This window comes from Heterodontus francisci, chromosome 28 (assembly GCF_036365525.1).
Source record: "Heterodontus francisci isolate sHetFra1 chromosome 28, sHetFra1.hap1, whole genome shotgun sequence".
NCBI classification, from domain to species: Eukaryota; Metazoa; Chordata; class Chondrichthyes; order Heterodontiformes; family Heterodontidae; genus Heterodontus; species Heterodontus francisci.
The window spans coordinates 7,863,492-7,884,930 of NC_090398.1; positions in this window are offsets into that span (position 1 = coordinate 7,863,492).

Below are 21,439 nucleotides of genomic sequence, written 5' to 3' on the forward strand. Positions count from 1 at the left end.
AATGTGAGGTGGGAAGAATAGGATAGTAAAACATTATTTGAATGGAGTGAGACTATAGAATCTGCAGTATGGAGTCTGGGTGCCATTGCGCATGAATCACTAAAAGTTAATCTGTAGTTACAGCAAGTCATTAGGAAGGTAAATTGAATGTTGGTCTTTATTGCAAGGGAAATGGAGTATAAAAGTCGGTAAGTCTTGTTACAACTAACTGGACCGAGTACTTGAGAGGCCATACCTAGGGTACCGTGTACAGATCTTGTCTCCTTATTTATGGAGGGATAAAACCTGCAATGGAAGCAATTCAGAGAAGGTTCACTAGGTTGATTCCTGGGATGGAGGAGTTGTCTTGTGAGGAAAGGGTGAGCAGGTTGGCCTATACCGCTTGTAGTTTCGAAGAATGGGAGGTTATCATATCGAAACATAAGATTCTCGGATGGCTTGAGGGAGTAGATGCAGAGAGGGTGTTACCCCTCATGGGGGAATTTAGAAATAAGGGGCACAGTTTTCGAATAAGGGATCCCCCTCCCCATTTAACACGGAAATGAGGGGGAATTTCTTCTCTCAGAGTGTCGTAAATTATTGCAATTCTCTACACCAGAGAGCAGCGGAGACTGGGTTGTTGAATATATTCAAGTCTGACTTTCATAGATTTTTGATCTACAAGGGAGTCGAGTGTTTTTCTTTGGAGGGCGGCGGGACAGGCAGGAAAGACTAGTTGAGGCCACAATCCGATCAGCCAAGATCCTACTGAATGGCCTGTTCCTATCCCTTTTGTCCCTCTGTTCTTGTACTGTTCCTAATGACATACAATGTGGAAGTCGATAGAGATAGCATGTATAGACACATTCCTATTCTCCATGCTAGTCGCCTGTTCACAGAACTCAACTAGGTTCGTCAGAAATGAACTACCCTTCTTAAATTTTGATCAGCTCATTCTGTCTAAGTGCTCAGTTACTCTCTCGCGATGGATGTGAAATTGACAGTTATGTCATTTCTGGTTACTCGTTCTCCACTCCATCAGTAATAGGGCAGTATTGATAACTTTCAGAGCTACATTCTCAATCTGAAACGAGAGAGGTTCAAATATTATGAGTAATGCGTCTGCAATTTCCTCACCTATTTATTTTACTACTCTAATGTGAAAATCATCAGTTCTTGGAGGTAGGCTTACTTTAAATCCCATTATTTTTTTCCATTCACTTTTAGTTGATAAGTCCATTTGACTTATTTTAAGGTTCTTTTTACCGCTGTCATATTGTCTTTCTCATCTACTGTGAAAGCAGATAGAAAGTACTCTTTAAATTAAAAAAAACCTCGCAATTCCTTATTGTCCATCTGTCTTTAGTAACCAGATATCCCCATTTCCCACTCTATCTCTCTTAACATAGTTATATAAAAATACTTGTTGTTGGTTTATTCTATCCCTTGAAGTGTTTTTTTTTTCATTCTTCTTTCTGCAACTCGTATTACTTCCTTTGCACGCCTTTTTTGTTCATCTCTTTCAAGCATACAGGGCTATGGGCCAAGTGTGGGGATATGGGATGAGAATAATTGGGTGCTGGATGGCCGGCACAGACACGATGGGTCGAAGGACCTGTTTCTGTGATATATAACTCTATGACTCTAAGCTTTCTCAGTCGTCCTTGCTATTAGTAAGCAGTTTCTATCAGGGGGATAGAGTCGCCTACCTCCTTTGTTGTTCATGGTTGCTTAATCATTCAAGTGGGAAATTGCCTTTTACAGGTATGTACTTATTTTGTTACATACCAAATAATTATTGAATACTGCTGATTCTGAGGCTGCATGTTTGCCTATTAATAGTTCAGTCCAGTTTATTGTAGTCAATTGATTTCTTCGATGCTTTCTAAGTTTTCCCTAGTTAAATTCAATACATTTTTGAGATGTCTTTTTTCTTTTCCTACCTAAGACTAAATGTAATCATAATTCAATTTCATCTGTCATCAGCAAATATAGTATAACCTTTTCCTTTACTGGCTCTGAAACATACTTCCCAAGATAAATGGGCCTGAATTCATCCAAGAAATTCGTATCCATTTCTCATTGAGCAGTTCTGCCTCTCTATATCATGTGAAAATTAAAGTCCCTTATTATACCCTCAATATTCTAAGCTATATGGATACCTGCTCTATGTATTTATACATGTGATGCAGAAAAGGCTAAGTAAAGTATAGGATTGTATTATTGTTTAAGCAGAATCATCTTTATATGTGTTTTACATTGATAACATGTCAGTTTATGGAATCTGTCTGCGTATATTTCTTTTAACAACTGATTGAATACATTCAGCGAGAATGATCCAACTGCAGTTCAGTATCTTGCCAGATATAGTAAAGAAGTAACAGTGTAAAGTATATACTATTTGGTGATATGTACTTCAATATTTGACCAGTCACAGCCACCTCCACTGATGCTAGCCACTGTTTAAACTTTCACATCCATTGTATAAATTTCATTGAAAGAAAGAAACACAATTCTAGTTTAGTACTTCTTTTAAAGTTAAGTTTTTCAAATCCTGTTACTGTAAACGAACTTTAAGACATAAGAGCATATGAGCAGGGGTCGGCCATTCAGCCCCTCGATCCTGCTTCGCCATTCAATGAGATGTTTAGTTTTTAGTTTAGTTTAGAGATACAGCACTGAAACAGGCCCTTCGGCCCACCGAGTCTGTGCCGACCATCAACAACCCATTTATATACTAATGCTACACTAATCCCATATTCCTACCACATCCCCACCTGTCCCTATATTTTCCCTACCGCCAATTTACCCATCAACCTGCTAGTCTTTGGCATGTGGGAGGAAAGCGGAGCACCCAGAGGAAACCCACGCAGACACAGGGAGAACTTGCCAACTCCACACAGGCAGTACCCAGAATTGAACCCGGGTCGCTGGAGCTGTGAGGCTGCGGTGCTAACCACTGCGCCACCCTAAATGATCGCTGACTTTCTCCCTCAGTTGCACCTTCCCACCATATCCCTTGATTTCCTAAATCAGTTGATTTACCAGGATATCGCTTCTGAAATAAATATCATTGAAGGAGTTGGCGACCAGTGCGAAACAGTTAATAACAGATAATATGTCATTTCTATTAGGTGCCAACCAATCATTGCAAGGAGACCAAAGTGCTTTGGCCCGTGAAGGACAGGATAATCCAACGGGTAAGCAATATCCTTGACCGTTAACATAAGTAATCTGATTCATAAACTGTAACAAACTATTTCAATGTAAGGAGTTTCAACGTGTCTGTAAAATTAACAATGAAGATAAATTATCGCATCCAAACTGACTCAATTCTGTAGGTTAAAAAGGAGACTGCACAGTGCATATAAAAATCAGCAGGAATATCAAAAGTGACTTATTAACAGTGTCAAGAAGCGAATTTAGATATTATGTTTTTCGCTACTTAATTGCAATTGCTAAACTATCAGTTGTGCAAGTATTTAAGGAAGTCAAATCGAAAGTATACGTTAAATCGAAGGGAGAGAAACGACCACAACAATAAGTTCGACATTTCCTTTTAACTTCCAGATTTAGGCGTTGAAGTGCGTCCTAAAGAAGTCTCACGCAGACAGAATAAGCGCCCGTCATGTACTTCCACGGTTAAACGTGACAGCGGAGTACAGGGATTTTCTGACCTCGAGAAACAAGACTACTTTAGGAAGATTTTTGGAAATGAAAAAAATGCGGCCAAAGCTTTCAAACACGTGGAGCAGAATGGTATCTTGTACAGCCTGTGTGCAAGTCCCTCCTACTGTGCAATTATCTGTGCATCTTTAGTACCATTCTTTACACACCACGGTCGAAGCGAGGGGAAACCTCCAGTGACCATCACCCACCTGCTATCAATTTACTTCTGCAACGCGCTAAGAACCCATTGCAGTCAAATCAAAGACAAGAGTCAGTTACTGAGGAAAATCGGTGAATTCGCCATGTTCGAAGTTGGCGGCTTTCGCCAGAAATTCCGACAGTCAGATTTTCAATCCTCGACTCCGGCGGGAATTATAGAGAAGGATCACTCTGCTACCGGAGTTACACACACATTTCCTCAACCGCCAGTTCAGGATTTTATGGCCGCAGTTCGACAGTTTCTGACGACAGACCCCAAAGATCTCGTAACGCTCATAGAAAAACATTACAGCGAGAAAGAAGGCCAACCTGTGGCATTTCTACGCTTTCTTTTTGGTCTTTGTTCAGCAATTTCATCTCATTTGCTTGAGGAATTCTCGGGCCCATTCCCAGGTGAAAGCACTTGCCAATTAATTAGGTTCCTTAAATCGAGGATCGAAGTCGATATTCAAAGTATGAACAGTGAACAGAGCAAAATAGACCTTTTGAACACTTTATACTACCTGTATGAATCTCAAAATGAAGAACTAGCCAGGGCTACGGTGGGCTCTGCGAAACAACTTGCATTCGGAGGCTGGAACCCTCTAAAATTGACCCCCACGGATTGTATTGCTGTTACGGTCGGGTTAGAATTATGTGACACTGTGGAGGAGCTCAATCTCAACCGATGTCATGTCGAAGATGACGGAATGCGTCGTTTATTACCTGTGTTACATAAGTGTAAAGTACTAAGGTATTGTCATTTGCTGTTAATTTAGGTGTCACACATTGTTATAAATTATACCGAGGAAGGTTAACCCTATTCCGTGCTGTAAACGTCTATGGATTCATGTACTGCACAAAACATTTTCAATGCGCTAGACTTTCCTGGACTACAACCCGAAACTAACAAACATGGTCTATTTTTTTTAATGGACCACTTCAGGTGGGTCAGGAATCGCCATAGTTAAAACAATGATTTTTATAAGCAAACAAAATTCACTCGTCCAACGAGCACGTCATCACTTTATGGGTCTCAGCCAAACTTGAATTCTTTCTCACTGTGGCCCCAGACACCGATTATGATCACGGGCAAGGTTATGCCACAGAAGGAGGCCATTCAGCCCATGGAGTCTGCCCCGGCTGAAAAAAAAAAGAACCAGCCGCCCAATCTAATCTGACCTTTCAGCATCTGGTCTGTCGCCTTGCAGGTGACAGGACTTCAGATGCACCTTTTAAACGAGTTGAGGGCTTCTGCCTCCACCCCCGATACGGGCCATGATTTCCAGACACCTCTGGGTGAAAAAATATAATGTCTAATTCAAAATATTCTAATTGAATGTAATCAGGGGCTTTAAAGCCTTTTATCAGAAAAAAATATACTTAATATTCGTCTTGACTCCAAACTTCCCCCCTGCTTGATACTTCAAGCGTTCGCCAGAAGGAATAATTTGCTCTTGTCACTTCCGCAAATTTTCTTCATCGTCTGATGTACCGCCAGTAATCCACACCAATTCAATCTTATTAAACTCTCGTCTGCACAAAACACTCATTAAATGCATTGCATTCTTCTGTAATTTGGAGTAGTAACTGTAACGAATGCCATTTTAACGATGTAGATCGATCATCGACAAGTTGGCGGCAGTTTTGTACAATTTCTCCGACGTCACGTTTATCAAAAAAGAAAGAAACAACGCCCCTAAGGCTACATTGCATCTCCATGTGGCTACAATTAACATTCAAACACAAATAACAATGTTATAGTCATCTATGGAATATTTACTCAGAAGATTGATTTTCTTTTCTGTATAATGTTTCAAATCAAATTAGCAATGAACGGTTGTTTTTGCAGTAGAATTTCATTAAATGTTACTCTTTTTCTATCATTCTGTAGGCTAAACGAGAACAAGTTGGGCGATTCCATATCTAAAGGATTGTTTGCCACACTGAGTAGACCAGACTGCAAAATACGTACACTGGAGTAAGGCGAGCTCTTTGTCACATTATTCAATAGAATTTTCTTCTCCATACTTTTTCTATTTGCCTACTGAATTAGTCTCAATTGGTCAAACTGTCGCCTCCGAATCAAAAAAGCTGTGAATTCAAACATCACCGAGGACGATGAGCTCAGCACGGCACGGACTCGATGGGCCTGTTGGATAACTCTTGTCACCAAGCTGAGAATGTGCTGTTTTGTAGAAAATGCGCATTTGAGATTGGATCATAACCAAACCTCCTCCCCCCCCCCCCGCTCCCCGCCTGTCCCAACTGTGGAAGAAAACCCTGTCGATCCTGTGCTAGTCTTTTCTCAGAAAAAAGACAGATCTTCCGAGAACGCCGGTTAGCATTTAGCCCTCAACTGACATGTAGGTTATCACTCATCATGTAATTTTGCGATTTTTTTTTTGCCGATGTAACAATGTGACTCCAGTTCAGATGTAACTCATGGGTGGGAAAAACATTATTCAATTGGCATTCATATGGAGGGTTTTGTTTGCGACGTCACAAAGCAGTTCCCAGTGACCAAATTCTTTCTCTTTCTTTGTATGTTTTTTCACTAGTTAAGCATGGTGTGTTTTGAAGTGCTTCTTGGTACAAAAGTTGTGTCTCTTTGGTCATATAGATTGTGGGATAACCACTTTACCGATGTTATTCACTACTGTCAGACATGTAAACCCGTTGAGCCAATTTAAGCACAGCAAGGTTTCACAGACACTACGAATGCTGCTACTGAGTGCCATTTCGATAATTGCTTCCCAGAAAAATCCCTTGCTCTTCTTCCAAGAATACAATTGAATATTTTGCGAAAGAAGACGTTGCCACTGTTTAAAGTTTCATGCCGCTACTCCCACAGTAGTGCACTGTAACATCAGCACAGATGGTGGGTTAACCTTTTTTTTTGTGCAGTGGGTCTTGAATGCACAATGATCTAATTCAGATGAGAGAGAACTATTAAAGTGAGGCAAGACTGGTTTTTTCGAGGGTGACCCGAGGATGTGAAAGTGTCTCCATTAATGTCCGTTCGGATTATTTTTTTTCACCAGTAAGTATTGTGTGTTTTGAAGTGCTTCTTGGAACAAAAGTTGTGTCTCATTGGTCTTTCAGATTGTGGGATAACCATTTTACCAATGTTTCTGCTGAACACCTCGCCTCTGCTCTGAGTATAAACCGGACACTCGAGGTACTAGTCTTGAGTCATAACAGGCTGGGCGATTCTGGAGCCAGACGACTGTCTGCCGCAATGAGGGATCCGGGCTGCAAAATCGTGATGTTGAGGCAAGAGAAATACCCTGAATTCATATAAGTACCGGTTGATAATGATCGTACAATGACATACAGTTATTGTGATTGCGATTCTTGTGAAGAAAACTAGGACATAAATTCACTGTCCAGAATAGTAATTCCTGGTGCTCAACTTTGGCTCTCTCACATATGTAGATTAGATTGCAATGACCTGACAGACGCCTGCGCAGAAGACATTGCCTCTTCTCTTGGTGCGAACTGGTCCCTGATGGGGCTGGACTTGGACAGAAATTCTTTTACTGATAAATCCATTGCCCCCTTCACTCGTCTCATAAAAACCAACACAAGATTGAAGTGGATCAGGTAGGAATCCCGTTAGGATTTTACGATTTGTCCCTGTCATTTGTTTTTTTGGAAAACTAACAGCATACAGAATGAATGCACTTCCTACAATTATGTAATGTGAAACAGCACCCACAGACACCTAATTGAACAACGTTCCTTTCTTGTGTTCATTAATACTCCTGTATTCTAAATGCATTACTGTACGGTTTATACATCCGTCTTATATTAATTATTGAATGCTCTTTCAGGCTGGCTGGCAACAGATATACAGTGTTTGGAAAACGACAATTAGACTCACTGCAACTATCAAGAGCTGAGCTGGAAGTATGGGTGTGACCTTTGTAAAAAGTGCAAGCACAATACAAGCAATGACAATAAAATATTGACATTTTCTGTAATTTAATTGCAATGCAGGTCAATGTTTTGTGTAAATATGTACATTAATTCAAACACAAGGGAAGATAATAGTTATATTTCCACTAAGGTACATCTGTATCACTGAATTAATGTATTGCTGTTATCTGATATGATGTAAATTAAAGTAGAAAATAAAAAAAAGCCTGCAGCTTAATGCTTAAGCATGAATTAAGATATTTTCATATCTGCACTGATTCCATGAATTTTTGTAGATTTGCAGATGCACTAATTAAAACGTTTGAAATATCACTTAGCATCGTAATCAGAGACAGTACATATTGCAATGAATATTAGAACGAGTCAATCTATAGAATAGCATGGCGATTCATAAAAGGGAACAAAAGTAAAACTGTCGAGTTAATCCGGTACCCATGCTCCAATCAAAAACAAGAGCTCATGTCATGATGACAGCTCAGACCCCATACATCTGATATCAAACAAGAACCCATAGTGTTATCACAAAGCAAATCTCACGTTCGGTATCAGAGAATCACAGAATAGTTACAGTGCTGAAGCAGGCCATTCGGCCCACCGTATCGGCACTGGCTTTCTGAAAGAGCAATTCCCTCAGTTCCATTCCCCTGCCTTCTCCCCATCACCCTGCACATTATGGAAATACTGCAGCGATCACAAATAACATTCCGATCACAAACCAGACCAATAATCTGATCAAAATAACGAATGTCTACATATTGATTTTATCTCCAGGCAGTGTCATCATTCTGACGTTCCTCAGACGCGTAGATGAATGGCATTTTTTAAAAAAGCAGCATTTAAGTTAAATCACGCAAATACAACTTATGTCACATCAAATCTAAAAGGTAGGATTCGCCTTAAAAGACCAATACGCAGCCAATCGTATTAGCCGTGGCTCAGTTGTGAGCACTCTTGAATCTGAATTAGAAGAATGTGGTTTCAAGCCCCATGCCAGGGCCTGAGCCCAAGAAGCTAGGCTGGCACTCCTGTGCTGTGCCTTTGGGCGAGACCCCGCTGGCCCGCCTGTTCTCTCAGGTGAATGAAATAAGATCCGATCACATTATTTGGAAGAAGTGTAAGGGAGCTATCCCGGGCGGCCTGGCCAATGTTTATCCTTTACTCAACTTTACCACAAAAAAAGCAGGTTACCCAGTCATTATCGCATTGTAGTTTGTAGGAACCTTGTTGTTTGACTTCCACTTTCCCTACATTACATGGAGCGTCCTGCGGTCATGAAAGGCGTTGTATAAACACAGTCTTGTTTTCCCCTTGAATTAAAGTAAACTTTCTGCCTCGGGCCACCTCAAATTGTTATCTTAAATCGTCTTATCATCTATCCGACCTTAGCGATGCTAACGCACAGTGATACCAAGTTTGCTAAAAGTGGGTTGTTGCTTTCACAAACTGTGCCTGCTGATGAAGAAATCAGGAGAGCAAGCCCTGTGAAAGAGAGAAAGAGAGAGAGAGAGAGAGAGAGAGGAGGGCAGAGAAGAGGAGGTCACGAGAAAGAGTTAATGGGGAAAAGAAATCTGCATTGCGGCAGATCTTGATATTCTGCGATTGTGCAGCACGGTTGAGATCGAGACGAGAGCCCATTGCAGCTCTCCCTCAAATTTATTTGCATTGAAAACAATGCAGTTTTCAGATACAAAGCAATATCGTGCTGCAATGTTAAGGAGTCGTCCACTTGATATCGGTGACCACAGTATATCTTGTGCCTGGAAAATGTTGCATTAGTGGTTTCCAGGCTGTCAGTCTTGTCATTAATTATTCCAATTTTTTTAAAAAAAGAACAAACGCAGTAAAGTCAAACGCAGACCGTGAGGGTCATTTTTGCCTGATAACACATGCTGTAGTTAAAATATAACCGCAGGACATTCTAATGTAACTGATACCATGCCAACCGGACCTCAGTAAGATTAACATTACTTAGAACGAAAATTAAAAGCTGATTTTAAAACTCAGACTTGATATACCGAGTCAATTTTAGATGTTAGAAGGCAAAACATCTAAAAATAGAACGAGTAAATACCCTGAAGAAGGAACCTTAATGTAAACGCCAATCTGGATTTAAAAAATCAGAGCTTCACCTTGTTTAAATCCACCACTCCTTGAGTAAACATGCTGAGGACTTTGCTCTTCGTGAATGTTTGCACAGCACTAGACAGATTAAATCTTGGAATGTACTTGCTGACTTCTGTAATTGTACAAGAACAGCTTTGTTGTCTGATAGCGTCCAGATATGGAACATTGCCAAAAATGACTCACCTTGTTTAATCTAAGGTAAAACAGAAAATGCTGGAAATGCAGGTAGGGCCACACCTGTTAATACAACAGGGTCAGTGTTTCATGTCTTTCATATTTCATCCGAACACATACTTATTTCAGATTTCCAGCAGCCACAGTAATTTTGTTGTGGCATTAGTTACCATTTTAATGCATTTTTTCTCAAGCTTCTTCCCGTATTTATTCCAAATATGTCAAAGCTGGGGCATTTCTAACTGGGAATATGTCTGAATATGATAGAATTATCCTTATAGCATTTTAGAGTCATAGAGTGTAAAACATAGAAACAGGCCCTTCGGCCCACCGCGTCTATGCCGAGCATAATCACAGAATCATAGAATAATACAGTGCAGAAGAGGCCCTTCGGCCCATCGAGTCTGCACCGATGCATTAAAGACACCTGACATGCCTACCTAGTCCCATTTGCTAGTACTGGGCCCATAGCCTTGAATGTTATGACGTGCTAAGTGCTCATCCAGGTACTTTTTAAAGGATGTGAGGCAACCTGCAGCTCCCACCCTCCCAGGCCGTCACATTCCAGAACGTCCAGATCGTCGACAGTGCCAGAAGGCGGCAGTTGCTCAGAAATAACCTGCTCACTGACCTTCAGTTTGGGTTCCGCCGAAGATACTCAGCTCCTGACATCATTACAGCCTCAGTCCAAGCATGGACAAAATAACTGAACTGCAGAGGTGAGGTGGGAGTGACGGCCCTCGACATCAAGGCAGCATTTGATCGAGTATTGCATCTAGCAAAGCATGAGCCAATGGGAATCGGGGGGGGAGGGGGGGGAGGGGAATCTCCGCCGGTTGGAGTCATACCAAGCACAAAGGAAGATGGTTTTGGTTGTTGGAGGTCAATCATTGCAGCCACAGAACATCACTGCAGGAGTTTCTCAGGGCAGTGACCTCGGCCCAACCATCTTCAACTGCTTCATCGATGAACTTCCCTTCATCATAAAGAGAGAAGTGGGGATGTTCACTGATGTGTGCACAATGTTCAGCACGCTTGAGACTCCTCAGATATTGAAGCAGCTGATGTCCAGATGCAGCAAAACCTGGACAACATCCAGGCTTGTGCTGATAAGTAGCAAGTAACATTCGTGCCACACAATTGCCAGGCAATGAACATCTCAAACCATAGAGAATTTAACGAACTCTCTTTGACATACAATGGCAAAACCATTGATGAATCTCCACATTCAACATTCTGGAGTAACCACTAACCAGAAACTGAATTGGATCAGCCATTAAATGCTCTGGCTGCAAGAGCAGGTCAGAGGCTGCGGCGAGCAACTTACCTCCTGACCCCCCAAAACCTGTCCACCATCTACAAGGCACAAGTCAGGAGTGTGATAGAATACTCTCCACTTGCCTGGATGGGAGCAGCTCCAACAACACTCAAGAAGCTCGACACCATCCAGGACAAAGCAGCCCGATTGATTGGCACCCCATCTACAAATATTCACTCCCTCCACCACCGACGCACAGTGACAGCAGTGTGTACCATCTACAAGATGCACTGGAGCAAAGCACCTCGGCTCCTTAGACGGCACCTTTCAAACCTGGGGCCTTTACCAACTAGAAGGACAAAGGCAGCAAATGCATGGGAACACCACCACCTGCAAGTTCCCCTCCAAGTCATACACCATCCTGACTTGGAACTATATCGCCGTTCCTTCACTGTCACTGGGTCAAAATCCTGTAACTCCTTTCCTAATAACACTGTGGGTGTACGTACTCCCAACAACAGCAGCAGTTCAAGAAGGCAGCTCACCACCACATTCTCATAGGCAATTAGGGATGGGAAATAAATGCAAGCCTAGCCAGCGATTCCCATGTCCTAAGAATTATTGAAAAACCCTCTGGATGAAAACAATTCCTCTCGAATGCCCTCTAAACCTACAAACCTTGCACTTAATCTATGCCCCCCCGATTAATGACTCCTCAAGGGCCGTCTTACTCACTGTTTCTGAACACCATATGAGAAAGCTCTGGCTGGTAAAAGTAGAGAAAATCCCAAGATATTCTATAAATATATCAATGGGAAGAGGATATCTAGGGAAAGAGTAGGACCCAATAGGGACCAAAGGGGAAATTTGTGGGTGGAGCCAGAGGTCATTGGTGGGGTGTTGAATGAATACTTCACATCTGTCTTCACCCAAGAGAATGAGGATGTAGATATGGAACTTAGAGAGAGAGACTGTGAGGTTCTTGAGCAACTTGTCATAGGGAGTGACAAAGTATTGGACGATTTGTGTCCCAGAATGCTGTGGGAGGCGAGGGTGGTGATTTCAGGGGCTCTGACCCGAATTTTTAATTCCTCTCAGGCCACAGGGGAGGTGCCAGAGGACTGGAGAACAGCTAATGTGGTCCCACTATTTAAGAAAGGTTGTAGAGATAAGCCAGGGAACTACAGACCAGTGAGTCTCACGTCAGTGGTAGGGAAACTATTGGAGAAAATTCTGAAGGAGAGAATCTATCTCCACTTGGAGAGGCAAAATTTAATTAGGAATAGTCAGCATGGCTTTGTCAGAGGGAGGTCATGCCTAACAAAGTTGATTGAATTTTTTGAGCATGTGACCAGGTGTGTAGATGAGGGTAGTGCAGTTAATGTAGTTTACATGGATTTCAGTAAAGCCTTTGACAAGGTCCCACATGGGAGACTTATCAAGAAAGCAAATGCACATGGGATACAGGGTAACTTGATAAGGTGGATTCAAAATTGGCTTAGCTGTAGGAGACAGAGAGTGATGACGGACGGCTGTTTTAGTGACTGGAAGCCAGTGTCCAGTGGCGTACCACAGGGATCTGTGCTGGGTCCCCTATTGTTTGTCATTTATATAAACGACATAGATGACTATGTTGGGGAGGGAGAATTAATAAGTTTGCGGATGACACAAAGATTGGCCGAGTGGTTAACAGTGAGGAGGAGTGTCTTCGGTGACAGGAAGTGAGAGATGGGATGGTCAAATGGGCAGAAAAGTGGCAGATTGAATTTAACGCTGAAAAGTGTGAGGTGATGCACTTTGGAAGGAGTAATGTGACTGCCCTCAATGCAGCCCAGCCTCTACCAGTCATGGATGAGCTGGACATACAGCCAACCAAATCGGAACTCAGTGATGCCATTGATTCCCTAGCCAGCGGAAAAGCCCCTGGGAAGGACAGCATTACCCCTGAAATAATCAAGAGTGCCAAGCCTGCTATACTCTCAGCACTACATGAACTGCTATGCCTGTGCTGGGACGAGGGAGCAGTACCACAGGACATGCGCGATGCCAACATCATCACCCTCTATAAAAACAAAGGTGACCGCGGTGACTGCAACAACTACCGTGGAATCTCCCTGCTCAGCATAGTGGGGAAAGTCTTTGCTCGAGTCGCTCTGAACAGGCTCCAGAAGCTGGCCGAGCGCGTCTACCCTGAGGCACAGTGTGGCTTTCGTGCAGAGAGATCGACTATTGACATGCTGTTCTCCCTTCGTCAGATACAGGAGAAATGCCGTGAACAACAGATGCCCCTCTACATTGCTTTCATTGATCTCACCAAAGCCTTTGACCTCGTCAGCAGACGTGGTCTCTTCAGACTACTAGAAAAGATCGGATGTCCACCAAAGCTACTAAGTATCATCACCTCATTCCATGACAATATGAAAGGCACAATTCAACATGGTGGCTCCTCATCAGAGCCCTTTCCTATCCTGAGTGGTGTGAAACAGGGCTGTGTTCTCGCACCCACACATTTTGGGATTTTCTTCTCCCTGCTGCTTTCACATGCGTTCAAATCCTCTGAAGAAGGAATTTTCCTCCACACAAGATCAGGGGGCAGGTTGTTCAACCTTGCCCGTCTAAGAGCGAAGTCCAAAGTACGGAAAGTCCTCATCAGAGAACTCCTCTTTGCTGACGATGCTGCTTTAACATCTCACACTGAAGAATGCCTGCAGAGTCTCATCGACAGGTTTGCGGCTGCCTGCAATGAATTTGGCCTAACCATCAGCCTCAAGAAAACGAACATCATGGGGCAGGATGTCAGAAATGCTCCATCCATCAATATTGGCGACCACGCTCTGGAAGTGGTTCAAGAGTTCACCTACCTAGGCTCAACTATCACCAGTAACCTGTCTCTAGATGCAGAAATCAACAAGCGCATGGGTAAGGCTTCCACTGCTATGTCCAGACTGGCCAAGAGAGTGTGGGAAAATGGCGCACTGACACGGAACACAAAAGTCCGAGTGTATCAGGCCTGTGTCCTCAGTACCTTGCTCTACGGCAGCGAGGCCTGGACAACGTATGCCAGCCAAGAGCGACGTCTCAATTCATTCCATCTTCGCTGCCTTCGGAGAATACTTGGCATCAGGTGGCAGGACTATATCTCCAACACAGAAGTCCTTGAAGCGGCCAACACCCCCAGCTTATACACACTACTGAGTCAGCGGCGCTTGAGATGGCTTGGCCATGTGAGCCGCATGGAAGATGGCAGGATCCCCAAAGACACATTGTACAGCGAGCTCGCCACTGGTATCAGACCCACCGGCCGTCCATGTCTCCGTTATAAAGACGTCTGCAAACGCGACATGAAATCGTGTGACATTGATCACAAGTCGTGGGAGTCAGTTGCCAGCATTCGCCAGAGCTGGCGGGCAGCCATAAAGACAGGGCTAAATTGTGGCGAGTCGAAGAGACTTAGTAGTTGGCAGGAAAAAAGACAGAGGCGCAAGGGGAGAGCCAAATGTGCAACAGCCCCAACAAACAAATTTCTCTGCAGCACCTGTGGAAGAGCCTGTCACTCCAGAATTGGCCTTTATAGCCACTCCAGGCGCTGCTTCACAAACCACTGACCACCTCCAGGCGCGTATCCATTGTCTCTCGAAATAAGGAGGCCCAAAAGAAAAAAAAGAAAGAAATGTGACACAGAAGTATTCAATGAATGGCCTGACACTGGGAAGTTCCGAGGAACAAAGGGACCTTGGCGTGTTGGTCCATAGATCTCTGAAGCAGAAGGGCAGGTTAATAGGGTGGTGAAAAAGGCACATGGGACACTTGCCTTTATCAATTGAGGCATAGATTACAAAAGCAGGGAGGTCATGTTGGAGTTGTACAGAACTTTGATAAAGCCACAGCTGGAGTACTGTGTGCAATTCTGGTCGCCACATTATAGGAAGGATGTGATTGCATTGGAGGGGGTGCAGAGGCGATTCACCAGGATGTTGCCTGGGATGGAACATTTAAGCTATGAAGAGAGGTCGGATAGGCTTGGAGCAGAGAAGACTGAGGGGTGACCTGATCGATATGTAGAAGATTATGATCGGGCATGGACAGGGTGGATAGGGAGCAGCTGTTCCCCTTAGTTGAAGGATCAGTTACGAGGGGTCACAAGTTTAAGGTGAGGGGCGGGAGATTTAAGGGGGACTTGAGGAAGATCTTTTTTACCCAGAGGGTGGTGATGGTCTGGAATGCCCTGCCTGGGAGGGTGGGAGAGGCGGGTTGCCTCACATCCTTTAAAAAGTACTTGGATGAGCACTTGTCACGTCATAACATTCCAGGCTAAGGGCCAAGTGCTGGTAAATGGGATTAGGTAGACAGGTCAGGTGTCTTTAATGTATCGGTGCAGACTCGATGGGCCGAAGGGCCTCTTCTGCACTGCATTATTCTGTAATTCTGTGATTCTGTGACCTCATACTTTTATGTGCTTCAGTTAGGTCTCCTACTTAGCCTCCTCTGCTCCAATGAAAATAAAAATAGGCAATCCGGATTTTCCTCATAACTCAGTCCAGGGAAAATCGTCAAACAATCTCCTCTGCACGGTCCCTCCTAAAATTACAGCATTCTCATCGTGTCATGACCAGAAATGCACACAGCTCTCCAGTCCCTGTGTCCCTTCATATTTCTTAGTATCCTACCATTTATTGTGTATTCTCTTGCCTTGATAGCCTTTAAACGCATGCCCTCACCCTTTTCCGGATTGCACTCCATTTTCCACTATTCTCCCCACCTGACTAGTTCATTGACATCTTTTTGCAGTGCACAGCTTTCTTCTTCATTATCAACCACACGTAATTTTTCTTTCTATGTTGAAATTAGTTTGCCAATTTTGTATCCATTCTGAAAGTTAATTGACATCTTGTTGTAATTTGTCACAGTCCTCCTCAGTGTTGACTATTTTTTTCCCCAATTTGCTGATCTTTGGAAATTGAGTCTAACTTGCCGAGATATATTATGAACAGGAGCCGTGTCAGCACTGATATTTCTGGCACCATTCCACCCGCATTTTGACACATTGAACAGCTAAACATTCCCTCCAATCTCTACTTTCTTTCAGCCTGGAAGGTGTCTATTATATTACTTGTCCCCTTATCCACATGCTCTGACTTTATTCATTAATCTACTATATGGCTCTATGTTGAAGGTTTTTTTTTGAAACCTGGATAAGTTACATTTGCTGCATTCCCATTATCTGCACTCTCTCTCTCTTTCTCTCTCCCTCTCCCTCTCTCTTTCTCGCTCCCCCTCTCTCTCTCTCTCTTTCCCTCTCTCCCATATCCTTTCAGAGAGTTCAATGAGGCTTGACAAGCAAGACTTTTCATTAAAAAATTTATATTGACGATGATTTAGTAAATTTTGGTTTCTAGACTTTTTTCTTTTTATTTCTGTTTCTTCGGGATTACATTATTTTCCATCAAGTGATGTTAATTTGACAGATCTATAGTTCAATGTACGTGTTTTGTCCCATTTTTAACTACATCAAAATATGGTAATTATTCAATTCGATCTACTGGACAGGGAAATTCATGGGATTATATAGTAAGCGTCGAATTAGAAATAAAATGAGATGGTGATAGGATAACAATACTTTGGAAGTAGTCGCCACGAGGAGAATGCAACTGTTTAATTTGAAATCACTTGGGCATTTCTTCATGGACAAAGATTTTGGGAAGGTTCTCGTCATCGGTTGCAGGCTTACTGGTGGTTAGTCAGACCAATCTGTGATCGGTAGATTCTCCCACAGTGAGTGTAATCGCTGCTGGGGCAATTGGATCGATCCTTCTCACTTTCTCTTTCATGCTGGTTCTTCGCTCTCCTGATGTAGCATCTACAGGCCTCACGATCTATGGCCTGCACTTCGCACTGGCGATGGTCGATGTGGCACACAGAGAAGGACTTCTTCAGAGAGTTCTTGAAACGTTTGCATGGGGCTCCTCCGTTCTTTTTACCCGTGGTCTGCACAGCACAATCTTGGGCAGGCGACTGTCGTCCAATAAAAGTAACAAGAAATCAGCAGCTATTTATGTTGGATCGCGTGGCAGAGAATCAACGCTGCACGGGATTTAATTTGACATGGTAATGCAATGGTTAACTTGGCGTCTTTGATTTCGACTTCGCCTTTTGGTATTGGATCAATGTTGGTTGATTACAGATCGGCTCGTCACAGCTGTAGGAGGGTGCATTCTGTTCATTGATTGACTGAAGTAAAGCTTTGCCCGCTGGCTGCCACCTGCCGAAATACTGCTGGTCGTCTGAATCCAGAAAAATAGAACAATTCTATTACGCAGAATTGCTCACAACTCAGCACCGTTTATCCAACAATTGGATCACAGTCCGATAGGCAGAGATAAAATCTACAGCTACCTGCAACCACATGGTGTTTGGACTTTGGGATAAGTTTGCAATGTTAAGGCGTAAGGGGGGCAGGGGCACTTTATCACAGTTAATAAGCAATCCATTCACAATTAAAGTACAAAGGCTATTTTAAGGTAAGCATTTCACTCAAGTTGTTGAACACTGAAAGGGCCTCACAGGTTTATTTAACACAAAATAAATGCAGTTGAACCAAAACATACACATTAAAGACAAAATATATGTTCATACTTGATGATAATTGGTCCTCGTCCAAACGTGGTACAGTTCTGAGCTCCTTATCTTATACTTATAAAATTCTGAATATTCATTACAAGCAACTCGCTTTTATATATTTCTCTCACTCCATCAAAGTGGTGTCCACACATTTGAATCTGCACAAGAAATATAAAAGGGTGCAAAACTCTGGGTACTGCCTGTGCGGAGTTTGCAAGTTCTCCCTGTGACCGCGTGGGCTTTCGCCGGGTTCTCCAGTTTCCTCCCACAGCCAAAGACTTGCAGGTTGAGAGGTAAGTTAGCCATTATAAATTGCCCCTAGTGTAGATAGGTGGTAGGGGAATTGAGGGAAGGTGGGATGTGGTAGGAATATGGGATTAATGCAGGATTGGTATAAATGGGTGGTCGATGGTCTGCACAGACTTGGTGGGCCGAAGGGCCTGTTTCAGTGCTGTATCTCCAAATAAAAAGTAAATAAATAAAATAACAAATAAATAAAGTCCATGCATGGAAAAGGTAGTTGACTCTTCCTTTATCAAGGACGATAGATTTCCTGACTTAACTAGTTATTATTCCACTGTGCTAATAATTATATCAGCCTTAGCTCATTTTCGATCGTTCCACAGTTCAAAAATGCAACTACTAATCTACTAACGGAAATATTAAATCATACATCTTGATTATGTATGCCTAGGTATTTGCATTCGCAGAATAGGCAGCTGCCACTGTGTAATAAAACGAATAAAGTTCTCTGAAATGTGCCAATGAGACTGGAATTCGTGCAACACATTGAAACTTAACATTCACGCCTGGCCCAACAGCCAGTGCTACTTTAAATTGACATTTACGTCCCTACTTCACAGACAAAGGTTCACATTATGACAATATGTAGAACAATTTACACATCAAAGACTAGTATGAAACGATGTATCATCACCATTTAATCTTTGTATATTCCATCATGCAGACTTCTACCGATTCATTTTGCAAACCTCCTCACTCTTCCGAGTTAGAATCACCATTTAATGCATTCATGTTGTCAGCATGGCGGATGCTGTCTGAGATGCGTTCTTCTGCGTACCTCCATGATGCATATTGCACGAGGCATGCTGAACGTACAACAAATTATTCCTGCCCAAACTGCTATATCTTAAAGACGTACTGCGGGATATATCCAAGACAAACCATTTCTGTCCTTTCTGCTGATCCCTCAAAAGGCCGCAGGATCTCAAGGTGTTTGATGACAATCGGCTGCTGCCAGTCCCAGTATTTTGGGCGAGCATCGATGGAGGCTTGCTGTTTCCATTCGTTGGGAAATGCAGGAGATTTTGAACTGAGGGTAGTATAAATTTCTTGACATGCAGAGTCGCCTGACCATGGAATTCAACAGACAGAAATTTCGCCAATGTTGAAGATTTTATTGTATAGGTGGCTGAATAAAGGAAGGTTGACGGCTTGTCAAAAGAGGGTGATAGACGTCTAGCACAATTTCTCAGCAACAACCTGCTCACTGATGCTCAGTTTCATTCCAGCCAAGGCCACTGAGCTCATGGCCTCATTACAATTTTGGTCCAAACACGGACGGAAGAGCTGAACCCAAGAGGTTGGGTGAGAGTGAAAACCTTTGACATCAAGTCAGCATTCAACAGAGTAAGGCATCAAGGAACCCTAGCAAAAATGGAGTCAATGGTAAACGGGGGAAATGCTTCACGTATTACAATCAAAGGAAGATAATTGCGGTTGTTGGAACTCAATCATCTTCGTCCAGGGCATCACCACAGGAATCAGTAAGGTTAGTATCCTCGACTCAGCCATCTTCAGCTGCTTCATCAATGACCTTCCTCCATCATATGGTCAGAAAGTGGGATGTTTGCTGATGATGGCATAATTTTCTACACCATTCCCATCTCCTTAGATACTGAAGCTGCCTGCGTCCATGTGCACTAAGACCTGGACAACATTCAGGCTTAGGCTGATGATTGGCAAATTACATTTGTGCCACAAAAGTGATGATCAGATCCAAAAAGAGAGATTCCAGCCATTTCCCTGACATTCAATTGAATTGCTATTCCGAATCCCCCACTATCAACATCAAGGGGATCACCATAGTTCAGAATCTGAACTGGACCAGCCATCTAAGTACTGTGGCTACAAGACATATGCTCCAGAACTAGCTTTACCACTAGCCAAGCTATTCCGTTACAGCTACAACACTGGCATCCACCCAACAACGTGGAAAATTGCCAGGGTGTGTCGTGTCCATAAAAAGCAGGACAAAACCAACCAGCTAATTACCGCACTATCAGCCTACTCTTGATCATCAGTGAAGCAATGGAAGGGGTCGTCGACACTGCTATCAAGTGGCAGTTGCTCAGGAATAACCTGCTCAGTTTGGGTTGTGCCAGGGTCTCTCCGCACTTGACCTCATTACAGCCTTGTTTCAAACATGGATAGAAGAGCTCAATTCTAGGCGTGAGATGTGAGTGACTGCCATGGACATCAAGGCAGCATCCAACGGACTATCGCATCTCGGAGCCCTAGCAAAACTGGAGACAATGGGAAACAGGGTGTAACCTCGCCGCTGGGTGGAGTAATGCTAGCGTAAAGGAAGGTGCTTGTGGCTTTTGGAGGTCAATTATCCAATTCCCAGGGCATCACTGCAAGAGTTACTCAGGAAAGTGTCCTCGGCCAAACATCTTCAGATGTTTCATCAATCATCTTCCCTCCATCATAAGGTCAATAATTGGGATGCTCACTGATAATTGCACAATGTTCAGCACTATTAGCCACTCCTCAAATACAGATGCACCCGATGTACAGATGCAGCAAGACCAGGACAACATCCATGTTTGAGCTGAAAGAAGAGGAGTCACGTTCGTGCTGCAAGAGTGCCAGGGAATGGCCATCTCAAGCAAAAAAGAATCGAAGCATCTTCCCTTGACATTCAATGGCATTGCCGTGATTGTATTCTCCACTATCAACATCTTGGGATTTTCATTGACGAGAAACTGAACTGAACCTGCCGCATAAATACTGTGGCTACAAGAGCAGGGTAGAGGCTAGAAATTCAACGGCCAGGATCTCACCACTTGTCTCTCCAAAACCTGTCCACCATGTACAAGGCAAAAGTCAGGATTGTGATGGGATAATCTCCTCTTTGCTAGATGAGTGTTGTTCCAGAAACATACAAGAAGCTCGGCACCATTCAGGACAAAGCAGCCAGCACATGATTCAACACCTTCACCATTTGCTCCCTTCACAACTGGCACATAGTAGCAGCAGTGTGTATCATCGACAGGATGCACTGCAGCAACACAATCAGGCTCCTTCGACAGCCCCTTCCAAACCGTGACATCTACCACCTAGATGGACAAGGGCAGCAGGTGCATTGGAACACCTTCACCTGCTGCCCTCCAAGCTAAAATCATTTTTATTTGGAACTATATGGTCGCCCTTTCACTGTCATTGGGTCAAAAT